Here is a 22,419-nt window from a genome sequence, read left to right as displayed (position 1 = left end):
GTATTGTGTGCTTCAACACCAATATTTGTCCAAGCTCACCGTCAGTGCTGTTACTAAGCATGCATGTGCAACTGGCCAGGTGGAAGGTCTGCTGCATTGTGGCCCCCCTGTCCTGATCACCTTGCCTGGAGTCCCTTGAAATATGTTTTCGGATGTATGAGCGCAATCCCTGTGCCTCTGGTTGCGCACACATGCGCATGTCGGCACCACCAAACGTGTCCAGCTTCCAGACGTCCAATGGCCCACGTCTGCTGGCAAAGGTGTTCTGGAGGCTCATCCCCCTGCAGAAAGGGCATGAAACACATGATTAATGCTTTAAAATCATCTGTGTGTGTCTCTTCAGGCATTACATCACTGGACCATGTCAGACGTAGAACATAAATCACACCATCAGTCCGTCTTTCACAGGCAAACTGTTGAACACACCATCTACGCCATGAATTGCAACAAGCACATGTACAGTATAGATAAACATACTACACAATGAATAGCAATGAATGTACACATCAATCATGAAACCTCCCATCTAGCGAATGAAGAACAGTGGTCAATAACACCCCTATCATCCCCACTAGGGGTGTTAACACAAGTTTCACAGCAGCAGACATGCCACAGATATGACAGGTCCAGAGCCCTTGTGTAATAGGCTGTTACACCGAACCATCCTTGCAGGCCCATGGATAAGGGAAGCAGGAGTGGCATATGTGAGTCAAGGACCCCAAGCTGCAAACACATACACAAGACAAGCTTGAAGGGCCCAGCTGGAACAGACAGTGGATGCTCTCAAAAGCCACAAAGCACCACTCCGTCACATGAAAGCACAATAGACAATTTCAAACTATATTAACTAATTACACTAACTATGAAAAACCTACATTACCTATTTAAGGGCCACATACGACCCGGGGGGGCACCCAGGGGGGGGGGAGGTACAGGGTGCTGCTCAACACCCACATGCAATGATGTTGAGGAAAAAAAAAACCTCCATTGGCTCAACGCCTGCACAGCCTGACCTATGTGGAAGATAGATTGTCGTCCGAGTCTGGCTCTTCCTGGAAAGGAGAACGTGGCACAGGAGCCTGACCATGCCTAGCTGCAGCTTGCCCTTAGTCGGCAGCAAGTCTGCCGGACGGGTGAGCCTGGTTCTGTGCGGCGATCACACATAGGTCTGCATGCAGAACCTCCAGTGATACACGTGCTTCCTCTTGCAAGGTAGCACATGTAACACGGAGTTCATCCTGCAAGGCCTGGCTGGACAGCTGCTGCACCTCCCGGCAAGCATGTAGCTCAGCCGAGATGGTACACTCAAGCTGCGCAAACCTTTCCTCTGTCCGCTCCCTCTGGGAGATCAGAAGGACACCCAGAGTGGATTTGAGGGAAGCATACTCTTGCCTCAGGGCCTTCATGTGTGCCTCTGCGTGAGCAGCAATTGCTTTACGCAGAGACGACATTTCAGCCTGGCGTGTCCTGTCTGAGGCCGCCATGCCCAGCCTGAGCGAGCGGGCTGTGGACAGTGCTGCCTGCTGCTGGAGAAGCACCTGCCTAGCAGGGGGGAGCACGGATTGGTCCACACACTCCATGCTCTCAGTGATGTTCTCCATTGCTGCCCCCTGCCGTTCAGAATTGGCAGTCATGTCTTGCTCCCACTCAGTATACTGCGGTTGGGTGCGGCGACCGCGTTGCTGGGCTTGACCCCTGCGGGACCCAAGGACAGGGTGTCCTCGTTGTGTTGGCACCGCCCGTGGCTGCACGACTACATGCCCCCGTTAACGTGATGGCCCAGGCACATCAGTGACTAGTGTGGAGGGTGACCCTGCGTCCCGATCCATCACAGGCGGAGGTTCCAAGACTGTCTGACCCCTCAGTGCAGGTGTCGCGGACAGAGGAGTGTCCACATCAGAATCACTCACCCCTGACATATGGACCTGATGCTCATCCAACTCGACATGGACATCAGAGTGGTCATCAGGGCTGGACTCATTGCCAGCTAGAGACAAGATGGACTGTAGCACATGTGGGTTTCCATGGCCTACCACCCCACGACCCCCGCTTGTGCCGTGATGACAACCCTGTGCCTGGCATGACAACACCATCCTCTGGCTCCATTGCGTCATCATCTGAAAAGTAGAGAGAAAAAAGGTCACTACACATGTTAGAAGCACACAACACACACACACACAGACACCAAACACATCAAGCAGACATGTCACACACAGAATAGAACCTGCCAGGCATGCTGGGTCAACTTGAAATTGTTTCTGTGATTAGGCATGTCGAAAGGTGTCAGTTTGCACTGAAGTGGGTCGATGCAGTGCAGCAAATATGTTTGTTGCACACTATCTACATGTACAAGAACTTCATGATGTGTGTCAGAAAATGTGAAGGCAGTGCAAGGTCAACTTCAGGCATCACGTGCAATGTGCATTCAATGGGTAGTATGTCTACAAGTAAACCACCCCTCCCCCCAAGTGCAAATGCAGGGATGCCTAGCATGGTATCAAAAGGCTGAACATAGACCTGTTTATTGACAGTGTTGACTAGCATCAACTGCATCATGTGAGTCAAGTGACAACTCAGCAAATGATGATGGGACAGTAAGCAGGACACATGATGAAACCTTTAGAGTACACCCACATGTGAAGAAGACACTACACCAGTTGGACAGAATCATTGGCCATTAAACAGGCTGAGGCCTGTGACCCACACAGACCGTCAGACCCTAAACATGTGTGTGACGCAGGACTGAGCCACAGTGGAAATGGGAAGATTGATGAAATGCCATGCAATGTGGGTCCCCCTGGACTCCTACTACAATGATAATCCAGTCAAGGACACATAGGGGCATGAGTGGAATACACAAGGAGCATGAATGGGCACTCATGCCCCTGCTGGGCATCTGACCTTTGCACAGTCCAAGTGAGACACCCTTCATCAAGTACAAAGGATGTAGCACACAGCATATGTCTTGCAGATTGGCTGCTGGAAGTCAGCATGTACACAGGACGCATGAACAGGGAAGTACTCAACGGCAGAATTGAAGCATACCAGTGTTAAGGTGGAATTGGGGTGCAGAGAGGGGATGGAGGGGCAAGGGAGCATGCCTACATGGAGTACCCGCATGCAGGCACAGGACACATGCATGTCAGTTATGCTATGACATAGTCCCTGGGCTGAGAGGAAGGTCACCCCACGCTACATGCTGATGGGCCAGTGAGCTGGAACATGGACTTGAAGGGCATCATGGTGACCAGCATGTGCGTAGGGTGCAATAGTGGTGATGCTGACAGTCCCCGTCCTCTCCACATGTCTACCATCCAGCAGAGCAGACATGCCTCAGGGAAGCATCGCATTACTTGCACATCAGAACCATGTACACGTGACATGTAGTGCAGTCATGCACAACACCTCAAACAAGTGAAACACACATGTCCACAACAAACATGCAGCAACACTCACTGGACTGGGCATCAAAGTCCGGCATCTCTACCACTCCTTCAACCGATTCAGATGGAATGAACTCTGCAACGAGTGACTCATGCAGAGTGAGGTCTTCCTCCTCAGGTGCAGTCCCAATGCCAGTCACCAAGTTGTAATTTGAGGCACGCTTAGGCTTGGCGCTGCGTTTGAGGTCATTCCAACGCTTTTTGCACTCTTGCGCCGTGCGCACCTCATGGCCGAATGCACTCACATGTTCCACAACTTGCTTCCAGTGGGTATCATGGTGGGCAGCTGTAGTCTGACAATTAGGACCCACTAGCATGTCATGGCTGTGGCCCAGCACGTAGTCCACGAGGCAGTCCAGTTCCTGGTTGCAGAAAGGCTTCTTCCTCGACGTGCTGGAGGTCGTGGCTCTGTGTGGGGTCCCAGCCTGTGCTGCAGGTGCAATCTTCCTCCTCTTGGATTGTGGTGCAGACCCTGGCTGGCAAATGCCACCCTGATCACTATGGCCAGTAGCACTGGTGGATTGAGCCAAGGGAGTGGCAGGTGGAGGGTCAACCAAAGGCCTGCCTTGCGTCAGTGGCAGCTGGGTGCCCTCTAATAGGCCCTGCGCAGCAACATCCGCTGTGGCAGGGTCATTGACCGCGACTGTCCTGGTTGGCAGACTCACAACCGGGGTGTTGTTGGCTGCATCTGCCCCTGTACTTGCCAACACCCGGCTGGTCGGGGCAGCAGATGATATTACTGCCCCAGGGACATGTGTCTTGGTCAGGGCAGCCCTCCGTGCACCTACGGTTTCCCTCCTGGCCTGTTGGAAATCTTCCAAGGGCTCTTCAAGTGCCAACGCAGCCTGCACTGGCAGACCCTGAGCCTGGGTGGTGGTGTCCACAGCTGCACCTTCAGCTACCACTACCCTTGAGCCCGTGGCAGTCGATGAAACAGACTGCCAGGTCACATGGGCGCCAGTGCCAGATGCAGAAGCTGCATCTCCCGGAACTAAAGGGGTTGGTGGCAAGACTGCACCGACACATGGCACAACATTGTGCTCAAGTGGCGCACCCCTGCCTCTTCCCCCTCTGCGGCCACCCTGGACACCCTGGAGTCCCCCTACTCCCTGGTCACCCCGGCCACGTTCCTGACCATGCCAGCCACGAGGAGGATGCCCAGCTGAGGCGCCCCCCACCTTTGGTGGCCTCCCAACCATGGCACAGATGAAGTGCCGGCACAGATGGAGGAGTGCCAATGGGAGGTGTAAACCACATTTGTCCTGGGCAATTGCGGTATAGGGGGTGGGATGCAAGATGTTAACAGCCCCCCTGCAACTACAAGGCTGTATGGGACCCCGGTGATGTAGTGACGAGTCACGCAACCCTCAGGCACCCCAAACCTGCAGTAAAACCGTGCACGCAACCCTGCAGCCTACGTGCGTGGAATCAACCTCCTGCAGCACGCAGTGGCACCCAGTAACACGAAAACTGCATACGCTTGGGACACGCAGGCTACTATGACCTCGAAAACGGGTGCGATACGCAGGGGCACCCACAGTGGGAAAAATAGCGTGCGCGACTCACCGTCTGACTAGCGTGATAATGAAAAACACGCGTAGCCAATACCCCCGCCAAAAGAAGAGATAAGTCCTCGATCCACTGTGAAGTTGTGATGGCGCGCAACAACACGAAGCAGCAACACACGTCGGTCTCTACGAAAGGCACATACAGTGAACTGCTGGCCCCGCTCACCTTTAACCCGTGCTGAGGGAAATGCCTGCATGCGTCACATCCTTACGCATAGGCCCTTTCCTCAGATCACACGCATTCACACGCGAACGTGCAGTTTTTTCACACGCGCTGAACCACTATGACCACGTCACGAGGGAAACGCCCGTGCGCGTAACGTCACAGACGCGCTTACGTGCTAAGGGCCTTTCCTCTAATTTCACGCAGACGTGCAATTTTTTCAAGTGCCAATTCACTCCATATCAAGCTGGCCACGCAACAACACATGGAAGACCACGCTCCTGCCCAGAAGGCCAAATTACTGCCCCCCAGATCCCTGAGCACACTCCCACCTGCCATCTGCTGCTGCCTGCCTGCCTGCTGCCCACGTGCCCTGCTATTTGCTGCCTGCACTTCAGCCATCTGTAGGGGTGCAGTTGTTGTGACCACCCCTGCTGGAACTGAAGACTCCCGACTGGGATACCATCGCTCCACAGCCCAGCCCAGGACCCAGTTGCCCACCCACACCTGCCTCTGGGGTTGCCATGTCGGGCACACCACCATCTGGCACCACTGGCAACCACCAGCCGGGGGCAGAGGGCAACCAGCTTCAGTGCCAGGGAAGTTGGTGTCCTGGTGGAACAAGTCCTGGGGCAGTATGATGCCCTCTTTGGAAGTTCTCGTGCCGACTATGAAGGACGGACCAGGATCTGGATGGACATCGTGACTGCCATCAACAAGGAGGGGGTGGCAGTCCGCGACATCAAACATGTCAAGAAGCGCTGGGAGGACTTCAGGTCCAGGACCCTCTACAAGGCCCGGCACCTTTTGAAGGCAGCGGATGCCAAGGGGTCGCCGGGGCCACCTGTCCGACCACCAAATGAGGGTCCTGGAACGCATATGCCCAGCGCTCCACATCCAGGTCCTTGAGAGGCAGACCCGTCTGGAGTCGAGCGGTAAGTGTACATGCATACTGATTGGACGCTGTGCATGTCGTGGTGTGCCAGTAGTGTGCAGGTTGCACATGTGTTTTTGTAGGGCTATGTATGGATGTGTATGTACAGGGGCGTGAGGCTGACACATGCGAGTCCTCTCATGTGTGAGACACATGGATGGTGTATGTGTGGGTAAGCATGCAGGCCAAATGCAGATGTGGGAGCACACATGTTTGAATTACTGTGTATGTACATTGGCATGGTTGTGGTGTCACACATGGATGTTGGTTCTAGCTTCATGTATCTGCACTGTGTACATGTGCATGTGTGTGTATTTGACAAGTGTGCAGCTGTGATGCAACATGGATGCATGTGACACTCATTTACTCATCTTTTGCTATTTTGTCATTGGTTTATTTTTGTACATAATACATTTTGATGTTTTAGTTCCATGTGTGGGATTCGCTCATTGGGTTAATGCATGTGAAAATGTGGGTTTACACAATCAATGCCAACCAGTGTGTGTGTGTGACAGACATGTGTTGATGTACATAGTTGACTTTTGGTTTGTGTCTTGAGATAGGCATGTCAGTGTGGGGTGGATTGGGAAATCATTGCGTCTCAAGAATGGGGTGTCATGCTGTGGTAATTTGGTGTAGAAGTGGGCCATGATTGTGCATCTTTATTTCATGTAGGGGGGATATGAGTGGGGGCCTGCTGGCAGGTGCCCCTCACTGCTGGGGGGTGGGGATGCAGGGGGACATGAGTGGGGGCCTGCTGGCAGGTGCCCCTCACTGCTGGGGGGTGGGGATACAGGGGGACATGAGTGGGGCCTGCTGGCAGGTGCCCCTCACTGCTGGAGGGTAGGGGTGCAGGGGGACATGTGTCGGACATGAGTGGGGGCCTGCTGGCAGGTGCCCCTCACTGCTGGGGGATGGGTGTGCAGGGGGACATGAGTGGGGGCCTGCTGGCAGATGCCCCTCACTGCTGGGGTTTGGGGGTGCAGGGGGACATGCGTGGGATATGAGTGGGGGCCTGCTGGCAGGTGCCCCTCACTGCTGGGGGGTGGGGATGCAGGGGGACATGAGTGGGGGCCTGCTGGCAGGTGCCCCTCACTGCTGGGGGGTGGGGGTGCAGGGGGAAATGAGTGGGACATGAGTGGGGGCCTGCTGGCAGGTGCCCCTAACTGCTGGGGGGTGGGGATGCAGGGGGACATGAGTGGGGGCCTGCTGGCAGGTGCCCCTCACTGCTGGGGGTTGGGGGTACAGGGGGACATGAGTGGGGGCCTCACTGCTGGGGGGTGGGGGTGCAGGGGGACATGATTGGGGGCCTGCTGGCAGGTGCCCCTCACTGCTGGGGGGTGGGGATGCAGGGGGACATGAGTGGGGGCCTGCTGGCAGGTGCCCTTCACTGCTGGGGAGTGGGGGTGCAGGGGGACATGAGTGGGACATTAGTGGGGGCCTGCTGGCAGGTGCTCCTCACTGCTGGGGGGTGGGGGTGCAGGGGGACATGAGTGGGGGCCTGCTGGCAGGTGCCCAACACTGCTGCAGGGTGGGGGTGCAGGGGGACATGATTGGCGGCCTGCTGGCAGGTGTCCCTCACCGCTGGGGGGTGGGGGTGCAGGGGGACATGAGTGGGACATGAGTGGGGGCCTGCTGGCAGGTGCCCCTCACTGTTGGGGGGTGGAGGTGCTGGGGGACATGGGTTGGTGATCATATTGCAACGTGACATGTGGATTGGCTGGGGGGCATGCCCATGGTGGATGGGCTGCCTGCGGGACATGGCCAAGGGTGCAGGGTCGTCCCCTGTGGTGTGGGCTGCCTGCAGTGGGCGCAGAGGGGATAGAGGGGACACCTGGGAGGACCCACACTGCAATTCACATGTGGGACTCCCCGCGCACCCCACTGGATACACGTACCACACTCTGACAGCGAAATCGCATGTGAAACTTCACGCGCACCCCCGAAATACACGTACCCCGCTCTGACAGCGAAATCACATGTAAAACTTCCCACAAACCCCAGTAATACACGTACCCCGCTCGCACAGGGCCAATTGCGTGTGAAACTTCCCGCGAACCCCAGTAATACATGTACCCCACTCGCACAGGGCCAATCGTGTGTGGAACTCCCCATGAACCCCAGTAATACACGTACCCTGCTCGCACAGGGCCAATCGCATGTGACACTTCCCACAAACCCCAGTAATACATGTAACACGCTCGCACAGGGCCAATCGCGTGTGAATCTTCCCGCGAACCCCAGTTATACACATAACCCGCTCACACAGGGCCAATAGCATCTGAAACTCCCAGCGAACCCCAGTAATACACGTACCCCGCTCGCACAGGGCCAATCACGTGTGACACTTCCCGCGAACCCCAGTAATACCCGCTCGCACAGGGCCAATCGCGTGTGAAACTTCCCGCGAACCCCAGTAATACACGTACCCCGCTCGCACAGGGCCAATCGCATCAGAAACTCCCTGCGAACCCCAGTAATACACGTAAAGTGCTCGCACAGGTCCAATCGCGTGTGACACTTCCTGCGAACCCCAGTAATACCTGCTCGCACAGGGCCAATCGCGTGTGAAACTTCCTGCGAACCCCAGTAATACACGTACCCCGCTCGCACAGGGCCAATCGCATGTGAAACTTCCCGCAAACCCCAGTTATATACGTAACCCACTCGCACAAGGCCAATCACGTGTGAAACTTCCCGCGAACCCCAGTAATACACGTACCCTGCTCGCACAGGGCCAATCGCATGTGAAACTCCCTGGGGGGTGTACATGTATTCGGAGGGGTGCGCGGGGAGTTTTACAGGTGTTTTCGTGATTGGGGGCCTGTGCGCCATGTACGGGATTTGTGCGCTGTGCATGGCGCACGGGGAGGGGTTGGGGGCGTAACTGGCGCTGCTGCAGGGTCGCTGCGCCACTCTGCACCACGGCTGGTTTTGGATGTTGAAAACCATGAATACGCTGTGTGCGGAAATGGATTTTAGCGCAAGTGGCTGGCGCAGACTGTTGAACGCGCACACTTTGCGCCAGCCGCGTGCACCACTTGTGCACTCGATTCTATGAATTACCCCCTTAATTTCTCTGGTGAAGTGTGCTTTCAAATGCTTGGAGATGAAGACAGCTAACACCTTGAAAATTCACATGAAGTTGCTTCTAAAGGAAACCTCAAAAGAAATGTATGGAAAATGACACATGTCTGTTTGAAATATTCATTGAGAATGTACATTTGTCTGAGACTAGCACTTATTAATTAGGATGCTAGTACATGTTTAGTGAACTGTCCTCCACGAGAATAGAGTCCTGTGTTTGATTTCTTTGACAGCAGTATTCCTTGTGGGTGGGGCTCACATGATGAGGACCCCTCATGTATTGCCCATTTTGAAACCCCCTTTGCAATTAATTGTGGAATGTTGCAAGTCAAACAACCACATGCAATAGAAACCAAAATAGATATCTTTGTTTAATACATTTCACCGATTTAAAATATTATTTCATGCCATTATCATAGAATAAGAGCATACATTTGTAAAATGATTCAGATCCTAGTGTAAAACATTTCCAAACTTTGCCTTATCATAATAATGTTACGTAATCTTAGGGACTTTCATTAAAAAAAAATCTAATTTTGACCTCTGCAGCCAGTCTCTCCAAATATATTGAATAACCGTAAAGCGAACAGATTCAATTTCAGTTTGACATCAGAACTCATATGCTATTACTAATATTTAAATAATATTTGACACTCAAAAGTAGTTAAAGCCAGCAAGTTTAAGCCTGTGAGATCCAATGTAAATAATGCTTGCATAAAAACATAGATGTATAATGTCAATCCCATGTAAATTACTCTCATGAAATGTGAGAGGGGTGAATAGCCCAAGTAAGAGAAAGAAGATTTTAAAGTGTATAAAGAAAAAGAAAGCAGATTTATTTTTATACAAGAAATACACCTCATAGATAAAGATAGTGAATCGAAAAATATGAAACTGATTTCAATCCAAGACGTGAGGAATGAACTATATTGTGTCATAAACATTTACGTATTAGTATAACAAAGAAAATAGTGGACAGAAAAGGGAGATGCATAGTAGCAGAAGTAGTATTAGAGGGTAAACCCTTAATTCTTGTAAATATGTAGGCTCTTAATACAGAACAATATATTTTCTTTGAAAGAGATAGATGAGGTATAAGGAAATGAGATAATAATGGGTGGTGATTTTAATTTGGCAATGTACTCCAACTTGGACATCTCTCCAGGTAGCATACAAGAAGGACACTAGACAAGCATTGCATTCACTGTTAAGTGTATGGGATTTGATTGATCATTGGAGAAGTCTAAATCCAACAACTAGACAATATACATCCCCTCATGGTACATAATCACCCATATATTATCCTTTTTTCTCACAATCATTATTCCTAGTGGTGATGGGTATTGAAATGGTTGAGATAGTTATTTCAGACCATGCAGACATTAGTCACATTAGACTGTTCAAGAGGAGGGAACACTCAATATAGAGTATGGTGTCAAAATAATTCCATACTAAATATATAGCCTTCAAACAATATATTAAAGATTAAATAATAATATTAAAGAAGAAATACAACCTTATATAGAAGATGCAAAAAATTATCTGTACACAACATTTGTCTTCTTTTGGACACTTTAAAAGCTGCTTTCGGAAGAGTATTATATGCTTTGCTTCACATCAAAAAGAAAATGAAAACAGCAGAGGGAGAAGAATTGGGGAAAAACTAAGAGGCTGAATATAACAATATTTAACACCCTACAGAAGAAAATAAAAGAATCGTTTTGTAGGCCAGACATACTGTGGATTGTTGGCTCATGAATAGAATGAATACAGCATTTTATATATTAGACACTCACATTGGAAAAATGTTGAAAATGTAGGATATTTATTAGGAAGAGGTTTAAAAAATTTAAATAGAGAGGCACATTTGATCTATTATGCAAGAAAATTGGGAAATATTGGCAAACAAATAAAGAAATTAAGAGACATTTGAACAGTATTGTGAAATTCTATATAAAGGTGAGAATGTTTGTATGGAAGAGGAGACAGATTGTTTCCTGGAACAAATAGAAGTGAATGCATTGAATGATGTTGAGTCTATTATTTTTGATGCTGAAATTAAAGGAGAAGAAATACTTAAAATAATAGGAGCTTTAAAAAAAAGACAGCACTCCAGGGCTGTATATTTACCCAATAGAATGTTATTGTACATTTCATGAATCATCACTAAGAATGCTGCGGGAGGTTTATGGGAGCAGTATAGATGGGTACTATACCAGAATCTATACAATTGCCACTAATTACATTAACCCTTAAACCTGGAAGAGGCCATAATGACTGTGCAAATCTCTTTGATAGATGCCTCAGCTAAAATCATGACAACTATCTTCATAAAAAGAGTTAATAATTTGGGCAGAGCGTATTAATCTCTTTAGACCAGGGGTCCCCAACCTTTTGTGCGCAATGAGCAACATTTGCATATCAAATTAAATGGTGAGCAACATCAATTTTTCGACAGAATATATCGGCGCACAGTTGGCGGACAAATTGCTTGCAACACAAATTAGAAATGTAACAAAATTAAAACTGCATATAGAACATTTAATTTGCAGTACTTAATAGTTATCTAGACCACGTGTTATTCTAGTCAAAGAAATGTGCAAGGTCTTTAACTTCATTTGACGTTAAGTGGTGGTTTACAAGGAATGTTGAGGAAATTGAGTGGTCAGTAGTACATTTATAGACATATAGGACCAGTCCAGCTGTTGAAAAATAGAGTAGGAGTAAATAAACATTACCAGGGGTTTCAGGTTCCCAAGCAAAATATTAGTGCAAATGTATGGACAGTAAAAATGGCCACATGAGATTCTGCCTAGGATTCTATGGGATGGCAAATGGTGCATTCCTAAGCATGCAATATCGGCAATACTGTTCCACAGTCATTGATGACTGTATTGTGGATGTTTTTTTTTTCCTTCAGGAATGTTACATTTCTTATTGATCAGAGAGTAAACACAATCCTCTTGAGTTCATTTTCCAATGGCCAGGGTAGGCACCACAAAGAAGATATCTGACAGCCAGAGAGGCTGGTTGGCGATGCCTACGCTGGAAAAGGAGGCATTGGAAAGAGTTACTAATTCACAAGAAATTAACATATTCTCTTAAAACTGTTGAACAGTTCAGAGGCCACAAAGGAAAGCGTCAGTTTGTCTGAGTCTTTAGGAGAAACTATCCAGGACAGAGCTATTGGCAAACCGTGCCCCCAAGTTCAGGGGTTCCAGGTTATAGAAAGGGATGCACCATGGTTCGATGCAGAATGTAGAATCTCGAAAAGAAAACTGAACCATGATTTAATGAGGGGTGTGTACACTGCTGGTCAGATTTATAGTTTCAAAATGGCATAAAAAATTGTGGTAAGACAAAAAAAGAATTTGAGAAAAAAATGGAAGCTTTTTTGAAGGATGCCAAATCGTTTTATGTTTATTGTTGTTGTCAAGACAGGCATTATGCCATCCCCTTAGACAGGTATTTCTTGGAACACCAGCCCCTCAAGGTTATAGGCCAATTCCCTTACTGGACATTGGGGCTTATTACGAGTTTGGTGGCATCTCAACGGTACAGTTACTGCTACTTGGTGCAGGGGTAACACTGCCACATTCCAAGTGGTGGTTTGGCGGTGTTAGTCCCCAATTATGGAGTCTGTAGCACTCCAGGGTGAATTTTGTCGGTATTTGATTGAAACATAATGTGGTGGAATTTACATTTTATTGGAGTCTGTGACAAATCTGTGGATGCTGTCCCTTCTCCCCTATGGGGGAGACCATTCCCATGTGGCCAGGGCGGTACATCCTCGGTACAATAGTTCCCCTGAGGGTGGTGCACAGGGAGAGAATCACATGGGAGAGGAAACCCCTTCTGGGACTAGGAACAACCCTACCCTGAGAACGCAATATACTCGCCAATCCCCAGACCCTAGGACCCCTCCCCCCATTTCTATAACCCAAAGAACAACCCCTTCCCTAGATACCTACTGGGACTATGAAGAGCACAACTGACCCAAGGGAGATCAAGGTTAGAAATACTGAGACGAGGAAAAATGGGGAAGAGTTGAAAGATATGTTATTGACAACCATTGAGACAAATAAGCTGCATGGAGGAATGTAGAGTGTTCTGCATAACCAACATGAGCATTCTAGACAACTTGGAATAAGTACTGGGATGAAGAGGAAGAGCGGAGGCATGAAGACTTCTCCTAATAACCACAATGAGCAGTCTAGTTGTTGCTGGCCACTCATTGGTCAATGCATAGTAGAAAAGGATGAGGGACTCAGGAAGAAGTTGTCTAGTCCTTCATGAAGGAGCTGCAGGAGCCAGCACGGTGCAGGAAAGTGCAAGGAAGCACACCAGGATGCCAAGAGAGGAGCTGGAAGGACAAGGGCCAGTCCACAGTGGAAGGACCGAAAGGCGAGCTGGCAGAGAGAAGCTCCCGGTGTTCCTGCAGACAGGGAAGCACGTGAAAGGAAGACCACGCTGTCCTGGGAAAAATTGACACTGCAGTGTTCCTGGGCAGACCAGAGCCCACTACAAAGGGGAGCACTCAGGCTGGCTGCTGGGAAACACAGTACCTGGCAGGCATGTGAACCATGTCTGTCCCCCAACAAGAGAAACTTAAGAGTCTGGGACCCACCAAACGAAAGCAACAGGAGTCCTCTTCCTTGTGGCGATACTTGGGAGGAAAGGGCTCCAAGTACTCACACACAAAGAAGGTGTCTGGGACCCACTACACGAGAACCACACAAGTCATCTTCCTCGTGGTGGTACATGGGAGAAGAGAGCTCCAAGTACCCTCAGGCAAAGAAGGGGGGTTTGGGACCCACTACAGGAGAAACACACAAGTCCTCTTCCTTGTGGTGGTACTTGGGAGAAGAGGGCTCCACAGTAACCACAGAGTAATTTACTAAGGACCACACTTGGCAGGGAAGTGAACCAAGTTAACCCAAGCAGAAAGAGAGAAAGGCAGAGATCTAGGACCTACAAGAGAAGGAACCAGAGCAAAGGAGTCATTGCCCCTGGCTGTGGTCCAATAAATAGAGAGTTGCCAAGAGAAGGAACCAGGACAAGGGAGTTGTTGCCCAGGTTGCTACGAAGTTTGTGCAACAGAGAAATGTGTAAGAACTTTATGGAACTTTGTTTTATATTTAAGAACTTTGGGTTTGGAACCTGTGTTTTTTGGAACTCTTTGATTGGATCTACAACCTATTCTTCTGAATTAAGAAGACATTTTGTTTTTTATAGGTTAGTAAATGGTGTGAGGGATGGAAAGAGGCTTCGGACTTGTGACAGACAGTGGATTATTTACTTTAGACAAGACATACTGGCAGTTTCCTTAGTTTTGGTTAAGGATGGGAAACCCCTCTTAGCTTTAGGGAAGGACAGGAGTTTCCCCAGTCCCCCACCCTTTTCCTTTCAATAAAAGTATATGCCAATCAACATGAGCCCACTGTGTCCGAGTCCTACTTCTACATTCTTACGGGTCACTAATGGTTTTTTAAGTCTTATCCAACGTGATACGCAGACATCTCAACATCTGTCCAAAATACAAGATTGTGGAATTATACATTGTTTCCCAACACAAATAAAGGTGACAAGCAGGGATGTCAGTTGGTCCCAATGTATTCCTTCTGGATGTTGATTCTAGTACTTCTCTTAGGAAAGTTCATCCACCCTCCACCTGAAGGGTTCATTTTATAGCATGCACCCTTATGCAGCCTTATTTAATGAATGTAGAGATGAGGGGGCAGTCTCATTTTTATCTGAGCCTAATCTTCTGAAAGAGCAGTGCTTGTGTCAGTAATTTTAATAAAATAGCTGAAAAGGCATCATTCATGATTAAATGGCTTTTTACGTTATTTCAGGTTTGCGGCATTCTGATTGGAGAAGTTGGAGGTATATAAGACAAAGGTCTGCTCCATGATTTTAAGGCCGCAAAATCTAGGGTTGTTAGAACTGTCATTTCTTGGAGGGGTTGCAAAATAAATTCCTGGGCCAAATAGCAGGTCTCTCTGCAGATACACCTGCTAGCCCCTTGTGAGCCGAATTGAGGGTGTTCAATTTGAGTGTCAGGCCAGTTAAGAATGTTCCTTATTTTTTAAAAGCACATCTGGGATTTTCTGCTAATCATAAAGTGAATTTCAGTGCAAGTGCGATTGTAGCCTTCCCTGGTGAAGAGAAATACTTGTGGTTATGGGCGGTTGTAAGTCACTGTCCATTTGAATAGAGATGCAATATAACTACGTTTGGTGCATTAAGCCACCTCAAAATAGCTCCAAAAGCAAGAGCGTTTCCGATGGAAAAAGTCAGATGTCCAAAATATACACAGGCTGCCAACTTTAGCCTTATATACAGACTTACATACACATATAAAATGGCAAGGAGAAATCTGTCAAATAAGATTCCCAGAATGCAGGAGGCTGGTGGTAATGGTACGTTTAAATGTACCCACTCCTCAATAAATTAAGAAAGTGTGCAGGAGGAAGCACAAAGTGCGCTTGCAAAATAGGAGTCAAAAATTTGGTTCATTTTCTGTTCATTTGCTGTTGGTTCTGTTTTGCATAAGCGTGGAATGCATGGGAGCTATGCTATATATAATTAATTGTAATGTTCAGACTTGTATATATAGCAAGTTTGATTGTGTTAAAGTTGCTTTTTTATTTTGGGCTTGTTCTGTGTGAATTGTATGAAAAATATGAAACATGTTTTTAAATGTTGCTGACTTAATGGAGAAATATAAATATGAATTAGTATTTCAGGTCATTACATGGTAGCCTTTAAAGATCACTTCATTGGGCCTTTGGAGGTTACCTCCTGAGAATTATTTGGGAATGTTATGGCAAATGGTGTGTATTAAAGCTCCAGAAGGCTGTTGCATTGGTGAAAAAGTGGTTAGGAATAAAAGTAATACCTTTCTCAATTATTTGGAACCTATTTACTCTGCCCAAAAGGGATTTTACACAAGACTTAGTGGCAAACATTGGTCAAACCTTTGAGCATTTGATGACCACTTCATAGAGGGGTGTGGTGCTGTTAACTGAGTATTTGAATCAATTAATTGACTTGTTAGTTTAAACCTATTAACAATCAATTAATTGTATTGGAATACAGGGCGAATTAATTATGAAAAATGTGGCATACATTTACCGTATCTGCCCATTAACCATGTGCTAGATGGGCAGGTTATCAAACGAAGACCATTTTTCTGCTAGGACACTATGTAATAATAAATACAGGAGACACCAAAATGAATATTGTCGATAAATGTACATGGTGGGATGAAACACAAACATCACTTGTACAGAAAGTGTGCATGCACATTATTTAATAAAGGAAAGTTGGGTATGCATACCACCTCCTTGTCCATTATGCTCATACTAGTTGTATCAAAGAACAGAATATGCCAATTTTCTCCATGACACACACATGGTTCAAATATTGTACTCATTAATACATTTGTCACCTGGGCAAAGTAACTGGAGATGACAGGGTTTTAGCAATGACACTACCATAACAAGTAAGGACATTTACTGAAGAAGTATGTGCATGGTGGCACCAAACAAATCTTGCATGTATAAAAATAATCCAGCTGGAAACACAGCGGCTCATTGGCCAACATTCTTGCACAGTCCAGGACTCTGTCCTGACTACAGTGCTACTGAGGTCTCATCCATTCAGCACCCCCTTCTAGGCCTTCACACCATGGCCCAGGGCAACTGGCGAGCAACAATTTAGGGTGCCGTGAGCAACATGTTGCTCCGAGCTATACGTTGGGGATCCCTGCTTTAGACAGTTCCAGATGGGTTATAGGAGGGGAGTGGGTACAAATGAGAGTTGTATGGCATTAACTACTTGTGTGTCACTTGTTAGTGATGGTTCAGGTTGAACACTCTATGTGGCAGTCTTGAATTTATCCTTGGCGTTCGGTAATGTAGATATAACATGCTTGTGGCAGAAACTCATTAAGTGGGGGATAGACCTAGGACTGCTTTGAAGGATTCAGTTGTTGTATTCACACAATTTGGCTAGGACCAGATTGAATCTATCAGGAGCCTTGTCTAGCCCAGTATCTTTGGTTTGGGGAATCCACCAAGGGTGTGTAATTGCACCTACATTATTTAACCTTTACTTGGTGGATTTATTAAGTGAATGCAAACAATGGGGGGTTATCCTCTATCTTCCACATGAAAATGTTCGGGAGTGAACACATTTACTGTCTAGGTAACACAGACGATTTAATCCTGATGTATTATACTCAAGCTGGTCTAAAAAGATCCTTGAATGGAGCGACACTCTTCCTAAAAAATAGCCATTTGGAGAAAACCCTGACTAAATCAGTTGTGATGATGGTAATTGCAAGACTAAAATTGAAGAGATACAAGTGGCTTAAAAATTAGGTAGGAGTTAGGGAGGTTGGATCTTTTAACTACCTAGGCTTTGTGTTTTCAGCTATAGGTGCTCTCCTAAAATATGAGGAAAAAGTGGAGGAGAAGTTGTGATTTTGCATTTCTTTGTTGAAAGTGATCAACCGTAAGTTCTGTGCCTTTTCTCTGATTTCTTTGTTAGAATTTTATTGCCTGAAGGTTACTCCAATGTATTTATATGACTCGGAACTCATTTTGTTTTTATCAATAAGGTATCTGGATGGTCTTGAGGGCTATGTTTTGAAGGAGGTCATGGTACTCCCGAAATCTGTACATGTTAAAAAAATAATTTGACTAGAACTTGGCCTGCTGTCTTGGTGGGCACAATATATGAAGAAGGCCATACTTTTGTACAAAAGAAATCTTGAATTCTGAGAATTCTCACTTGCGTTGCACCTTCCTGAAATGCTCGAGAATGGTTCCAAAGGACACTTGTCGAAATTCCATAAATAGTGTTTGAAGTTTATGGTGCTTGCAGACATTTCTATTTTCGATTCACAGGTAATGATAAAAACTAAAATTAAAAGGTGGGACAAGTTTCCGGATCTCAACGATCGGCAAAGATTAAAATTGAATAGGAAGAATGGATTTCATTATATTCCCACCAATTATATCATACCCTACATACGTACATTTCCATCAAAATCAATATGGGCTTGGTATTTAAAATTTAGATTGAACTGTTTACCAACAATAGAGATGATTGGACCTAAATTAGGGATACCAAAAGAGCTCACGGCTTGCAAACTTTGTAGGCATTAACTGTTGGAATCCATATATCATGTAGAAATGGAATGTACTAGCCTTACTAAAATCAGGTTTGCATGTATGGGTCCTTAAATCCATTCTACATCACAGGTTTTGTCATTTAGCATTTGGAATAGGCTTATGATGGGCACTCATATATCAACTACATTGGCCTTGTCAAAGTTTCTTATATGACTCTTTGAACAATTTCAAGCAGTAATAGACCAAGGCGACTCTCTCCTAGTTCTTTAGAACTTAACAGTAGGAAGTTTTGTTTTAATATACTATATATTGAGTATTTCAAGTGTGTCTATTTAAAGGATGTTATGGTTACATAATTGAAAGACTTCATTTTTTGATTATTCTGTCATTTAAATTTTGGATTTTTGATTTTGTAATATGAAATTGAAGATATGAATGAATGAAATTGTCTTTTTGTCATGTTCTTGCTTGTGTACGGTACAATAAAATTAAAAATAAATAGAGTGTGCAAACTACATACAATATCTTTACAGAATGTTGATATTGAAATATTAACAAACATATTTCAATTCCGACTAGGCATACTAATTCCACTTCTGTTACTAATACCACATTTGTTAAATAGTAACCTAATAGGTTTTGTCAAAGTTAGAGAAATTGACGACAAAATGAGGCTCTGTTAAATGTGATACTGCCTTTTAAGCATCACATTGAACCTCTTGCAGAAATAAGTGTTGATGCTGAAAGGGCATTTGATGGAGTGAATTGGTAATTTCTCTATTTGGATTTAAAACAATTCTGTTTTGCACCTACATTGTTTAGCCTTTTTAAAGCATTATATAATAAAGCAAAAGCTCAAGTTGGAATAACATCTGAGAGGTTTTAAATATGTTGTGGAACTCATCAAGATTGTCCATTGTCACCTCTCCTTTTTAATCCTTAAATGGAACCTTTCACAGCATTGATCCACTGTCATTATATGCATATGATTTGCTCATTTTGAAGTCAGAACCAGAACAGTCATATTACAACAGAAACCTTTTTCAAGTATGATTCATGTTCTAATTTTAAAATAAGCATATTAAAAACTGAATATCCCCGATCACAAGGACATGCTTCCACTGGGCTCAAGAGGGATTAAAATATCTAGGAAACAAATCACAAAGCATGTCCTGAAGTTAACAGTGTAAATATGAATCTACAAAACATTGGGCCTCATTATAAATGTGGCGGGAACGGTATGAACGGTGCCAGTAAGGCACCGGCACCATTCATTTTGTCCCTCCGCAGTACGTTTCTGCTCTCGGGTTCCTGACAGCCCGCCAGGTCTTACCTGACGGGCTGTGCGGCACCCGCGAGCAGAACACGTGATTGCACCAGCACCGTTATCAACGGTGCCGGTGCAATCATGCTCCCCACCCCTATTCTATTCTGCCCTATTGGGCAGAATGGGGATCGGGAGCCCGGCAATACCACCACCCACGAATGGGCAATCACCAACCCATTCATCTCGTAATGGGCTGGTTATTGCCCAATCACGGGTGGCGCGGTCTGTAGCGAGCATGGCGGTAGCTGTGCCTGCCATACAGGCACGGTTACAACCATGCTCGTAATGAGGCCCATTATCTGAAGTAGCACATGGGCAAAACTAAACCTCACTTTATGGGGTAAATATGGCATCATCAAAATTATTCCTCTCCTAGCTAAACTGCTTTATCTTTTTCACATGCTTCCACTTCCCCTCTCTAAAGAAATACTGAAAAATATACAGAAGGTATTCAATACATTCATGTGGGGTGCTGCATCATGACCACATATCTCAATGACAATCTCGAAATTTCCAGGTGGAAGGTGGATTTGTTTTTCTATTTCTAAATAATGATCACATGACATACACTTTGTGTGGTTTACACAAATGGATCAATATCCGTACCAAATCAAACCTAGCATGGGTAACAGTTTAAAAAGATGCAGTGTCTGCTGACCCTATTGATGGTCTACTAACAATAGATAAACATTGTAAAACTAACACAGTTCCACCAACAATTTGTCACACTATAGGAGTTTGGAAGACTGCCAACAAAGAAATAGAAATAGATATAAAGATCCTTTAATCAGGGGAATCAAGTCTTGGGTATAATCTGGCAATCAATTGGGAAAACAAATCATTACATTGGTGCTCCTGACAAACAGCTGGAATCTGGAAAGTTAAAGATGTTCTAAATGGAAATACATTGATGTATGTTAGTCACTTATGCTCCAAATACAAAAAAACATGTGTCTGAATCCCAAAGGTACCAGGTAAATTGAGAATGGTTGCATACATCGTCTCCCTAATGAATGCTAAACTGCACAATGAATCAGAATTAAGTCACCTTTATGAGGATATACCCCACATCTATCTGAAAAAAATATTGCTTGCTGTTGCCCAAACATCATAATATTGATTTGGAATATTTATACTGGGAAAACAAACTTGGTTTGCCTTTATCAGAAAAAGACTGGACAAAATATTTAGAAATATGTTTCAAATTAAAGTAGATTTGAATCAGCTGTATACTTAATAGAGAATTATCCACCGTTTCTATTGGACAACATGAAGAGTGAAATATGAAACTAATACCCTCAGAAATATTCTGGACCTGTAAAATTGAAAGTGGAACAAACTTACATAGTTTTTGGAATTTAACAAAATGACTGGATATTGCTAACATGTCGTAAATTGTATGGAGATCTTCACACATTTTACCATTTCTATATAATCATTACTTTGTGTATTGGGTTTGTAAACAAATATTCCTCATATTTCATAAAAGACAAAACACTTGTTGTACAGAGCTCTAATCATTTTTAAAAAACTTCAGAAAATGGAAAAGCTCAGAGAAACCAATGCATGAAGATTGGACACAAGGAATGATATTGTTGTCAGCAAAAGAAAAAAGTATAATTTCTAAAAATCCCAAAAATACTTTGCATGACTTAAATGAGATAGGGGTCTGTTTAATGACGGCCCTGTAGTTATGGTTAAGTTGCTCAACCCATTGGAAAAGCACTTTTTGGGCAGCTTATAACTTTACCCCCCCCCCGGATGAATCCTCACAAAACTTATAGTATAGTATTTGACCCCGTCAGATTGATCCTGCAAAGTTTGTTGAAGTCTCGTGTATGGGGGGCAAAGTTATAGAGGGGTGCCAAAATGTGTCTTTTTTCCCCATAGATGCAATGGAAAAACAAAATGGGCTTGCGTCTACAGCCCAAACCGCTGTATGGATTTTCACCAAATGTGTGGCATGAGTGGCGGCTTGGTCCCAAAAGTGTGCCTTTGTAAATTTGGTGTAAATCTGTCCAGTAGTTTTTTTTAAAACAACCAAAAATGAGGTAAAAAGAATTAGTGTTATCTGGGTTTGGTGCACGGACTCACTTCCGTGTTCACTCCATGGATGGGCGTCCGATTGTCCCAGAGATTGGCATGATGTCTGCGGACTTCAGACGCGCTCGCTGATTGGATGGTGAAAAGCATGAGGTGCATCAGATTTGTAGGTTGAAAATGGTTGGGCTGGTGTTGTGGCTGCCTGCAGACACTGCAGTATTTCACGGGTGGCGCTGTGAACGGACAGCTTGGAAAAGACATTTGGGGGTTTTGATGGCTGAAAGAGGGCGCTGAAATGGTAGGGAAGTGGAATGGAGGTAATGTGGAGCTGTTCTTATAGGTGAAAAAAGGTTTTGGAAATGTGGGTGAGTGTGAGTTGTATTGACAGTGTATGGTACGCACTTGTTATTTAGTTAATTGTATTGTGCTGGTTGAGGCAAGTCGCCAGAATCTAGGGTCCTGGCCGCAGGCCATGGTCCCAGGTATATTTGAACTGGGCACAACCACCACAGTAGTAATATGTAAATAGTAATTATAGGTAATGTAGTGGGAGTACACAGTGTTTGTAATATGAAGGAATGATGTAATTGAACTGTATATGGTACTTTAGATTGTAGTACAATTGAGGATAGTGCTCATGGAATAGGTCTTTGATTATAATTGCTGTGGTTACTTGGTTTTATAGTGTTATTAAGCTGGTATCTATGGTTT

Source organism: Ambystoma mexicanum, chromosome 6p (genome assembly GCF_040938575.1).
Source record: "Ambystoma mexicanum isolate Mex_15411 chromosome 6p, UKY_AmexF1_1, whole genome shotgun sequence".
NCBI classification, from domain to species: domain Eukaryota; kingdom Metazoa; phylum Chordata; class Amphibia; order Caudata; family Ambystomatidae; genus Ambystoma; species Ambystoma mexicanum.
This window is presented reverse-complemented; position numbering follows the sequence as displayed.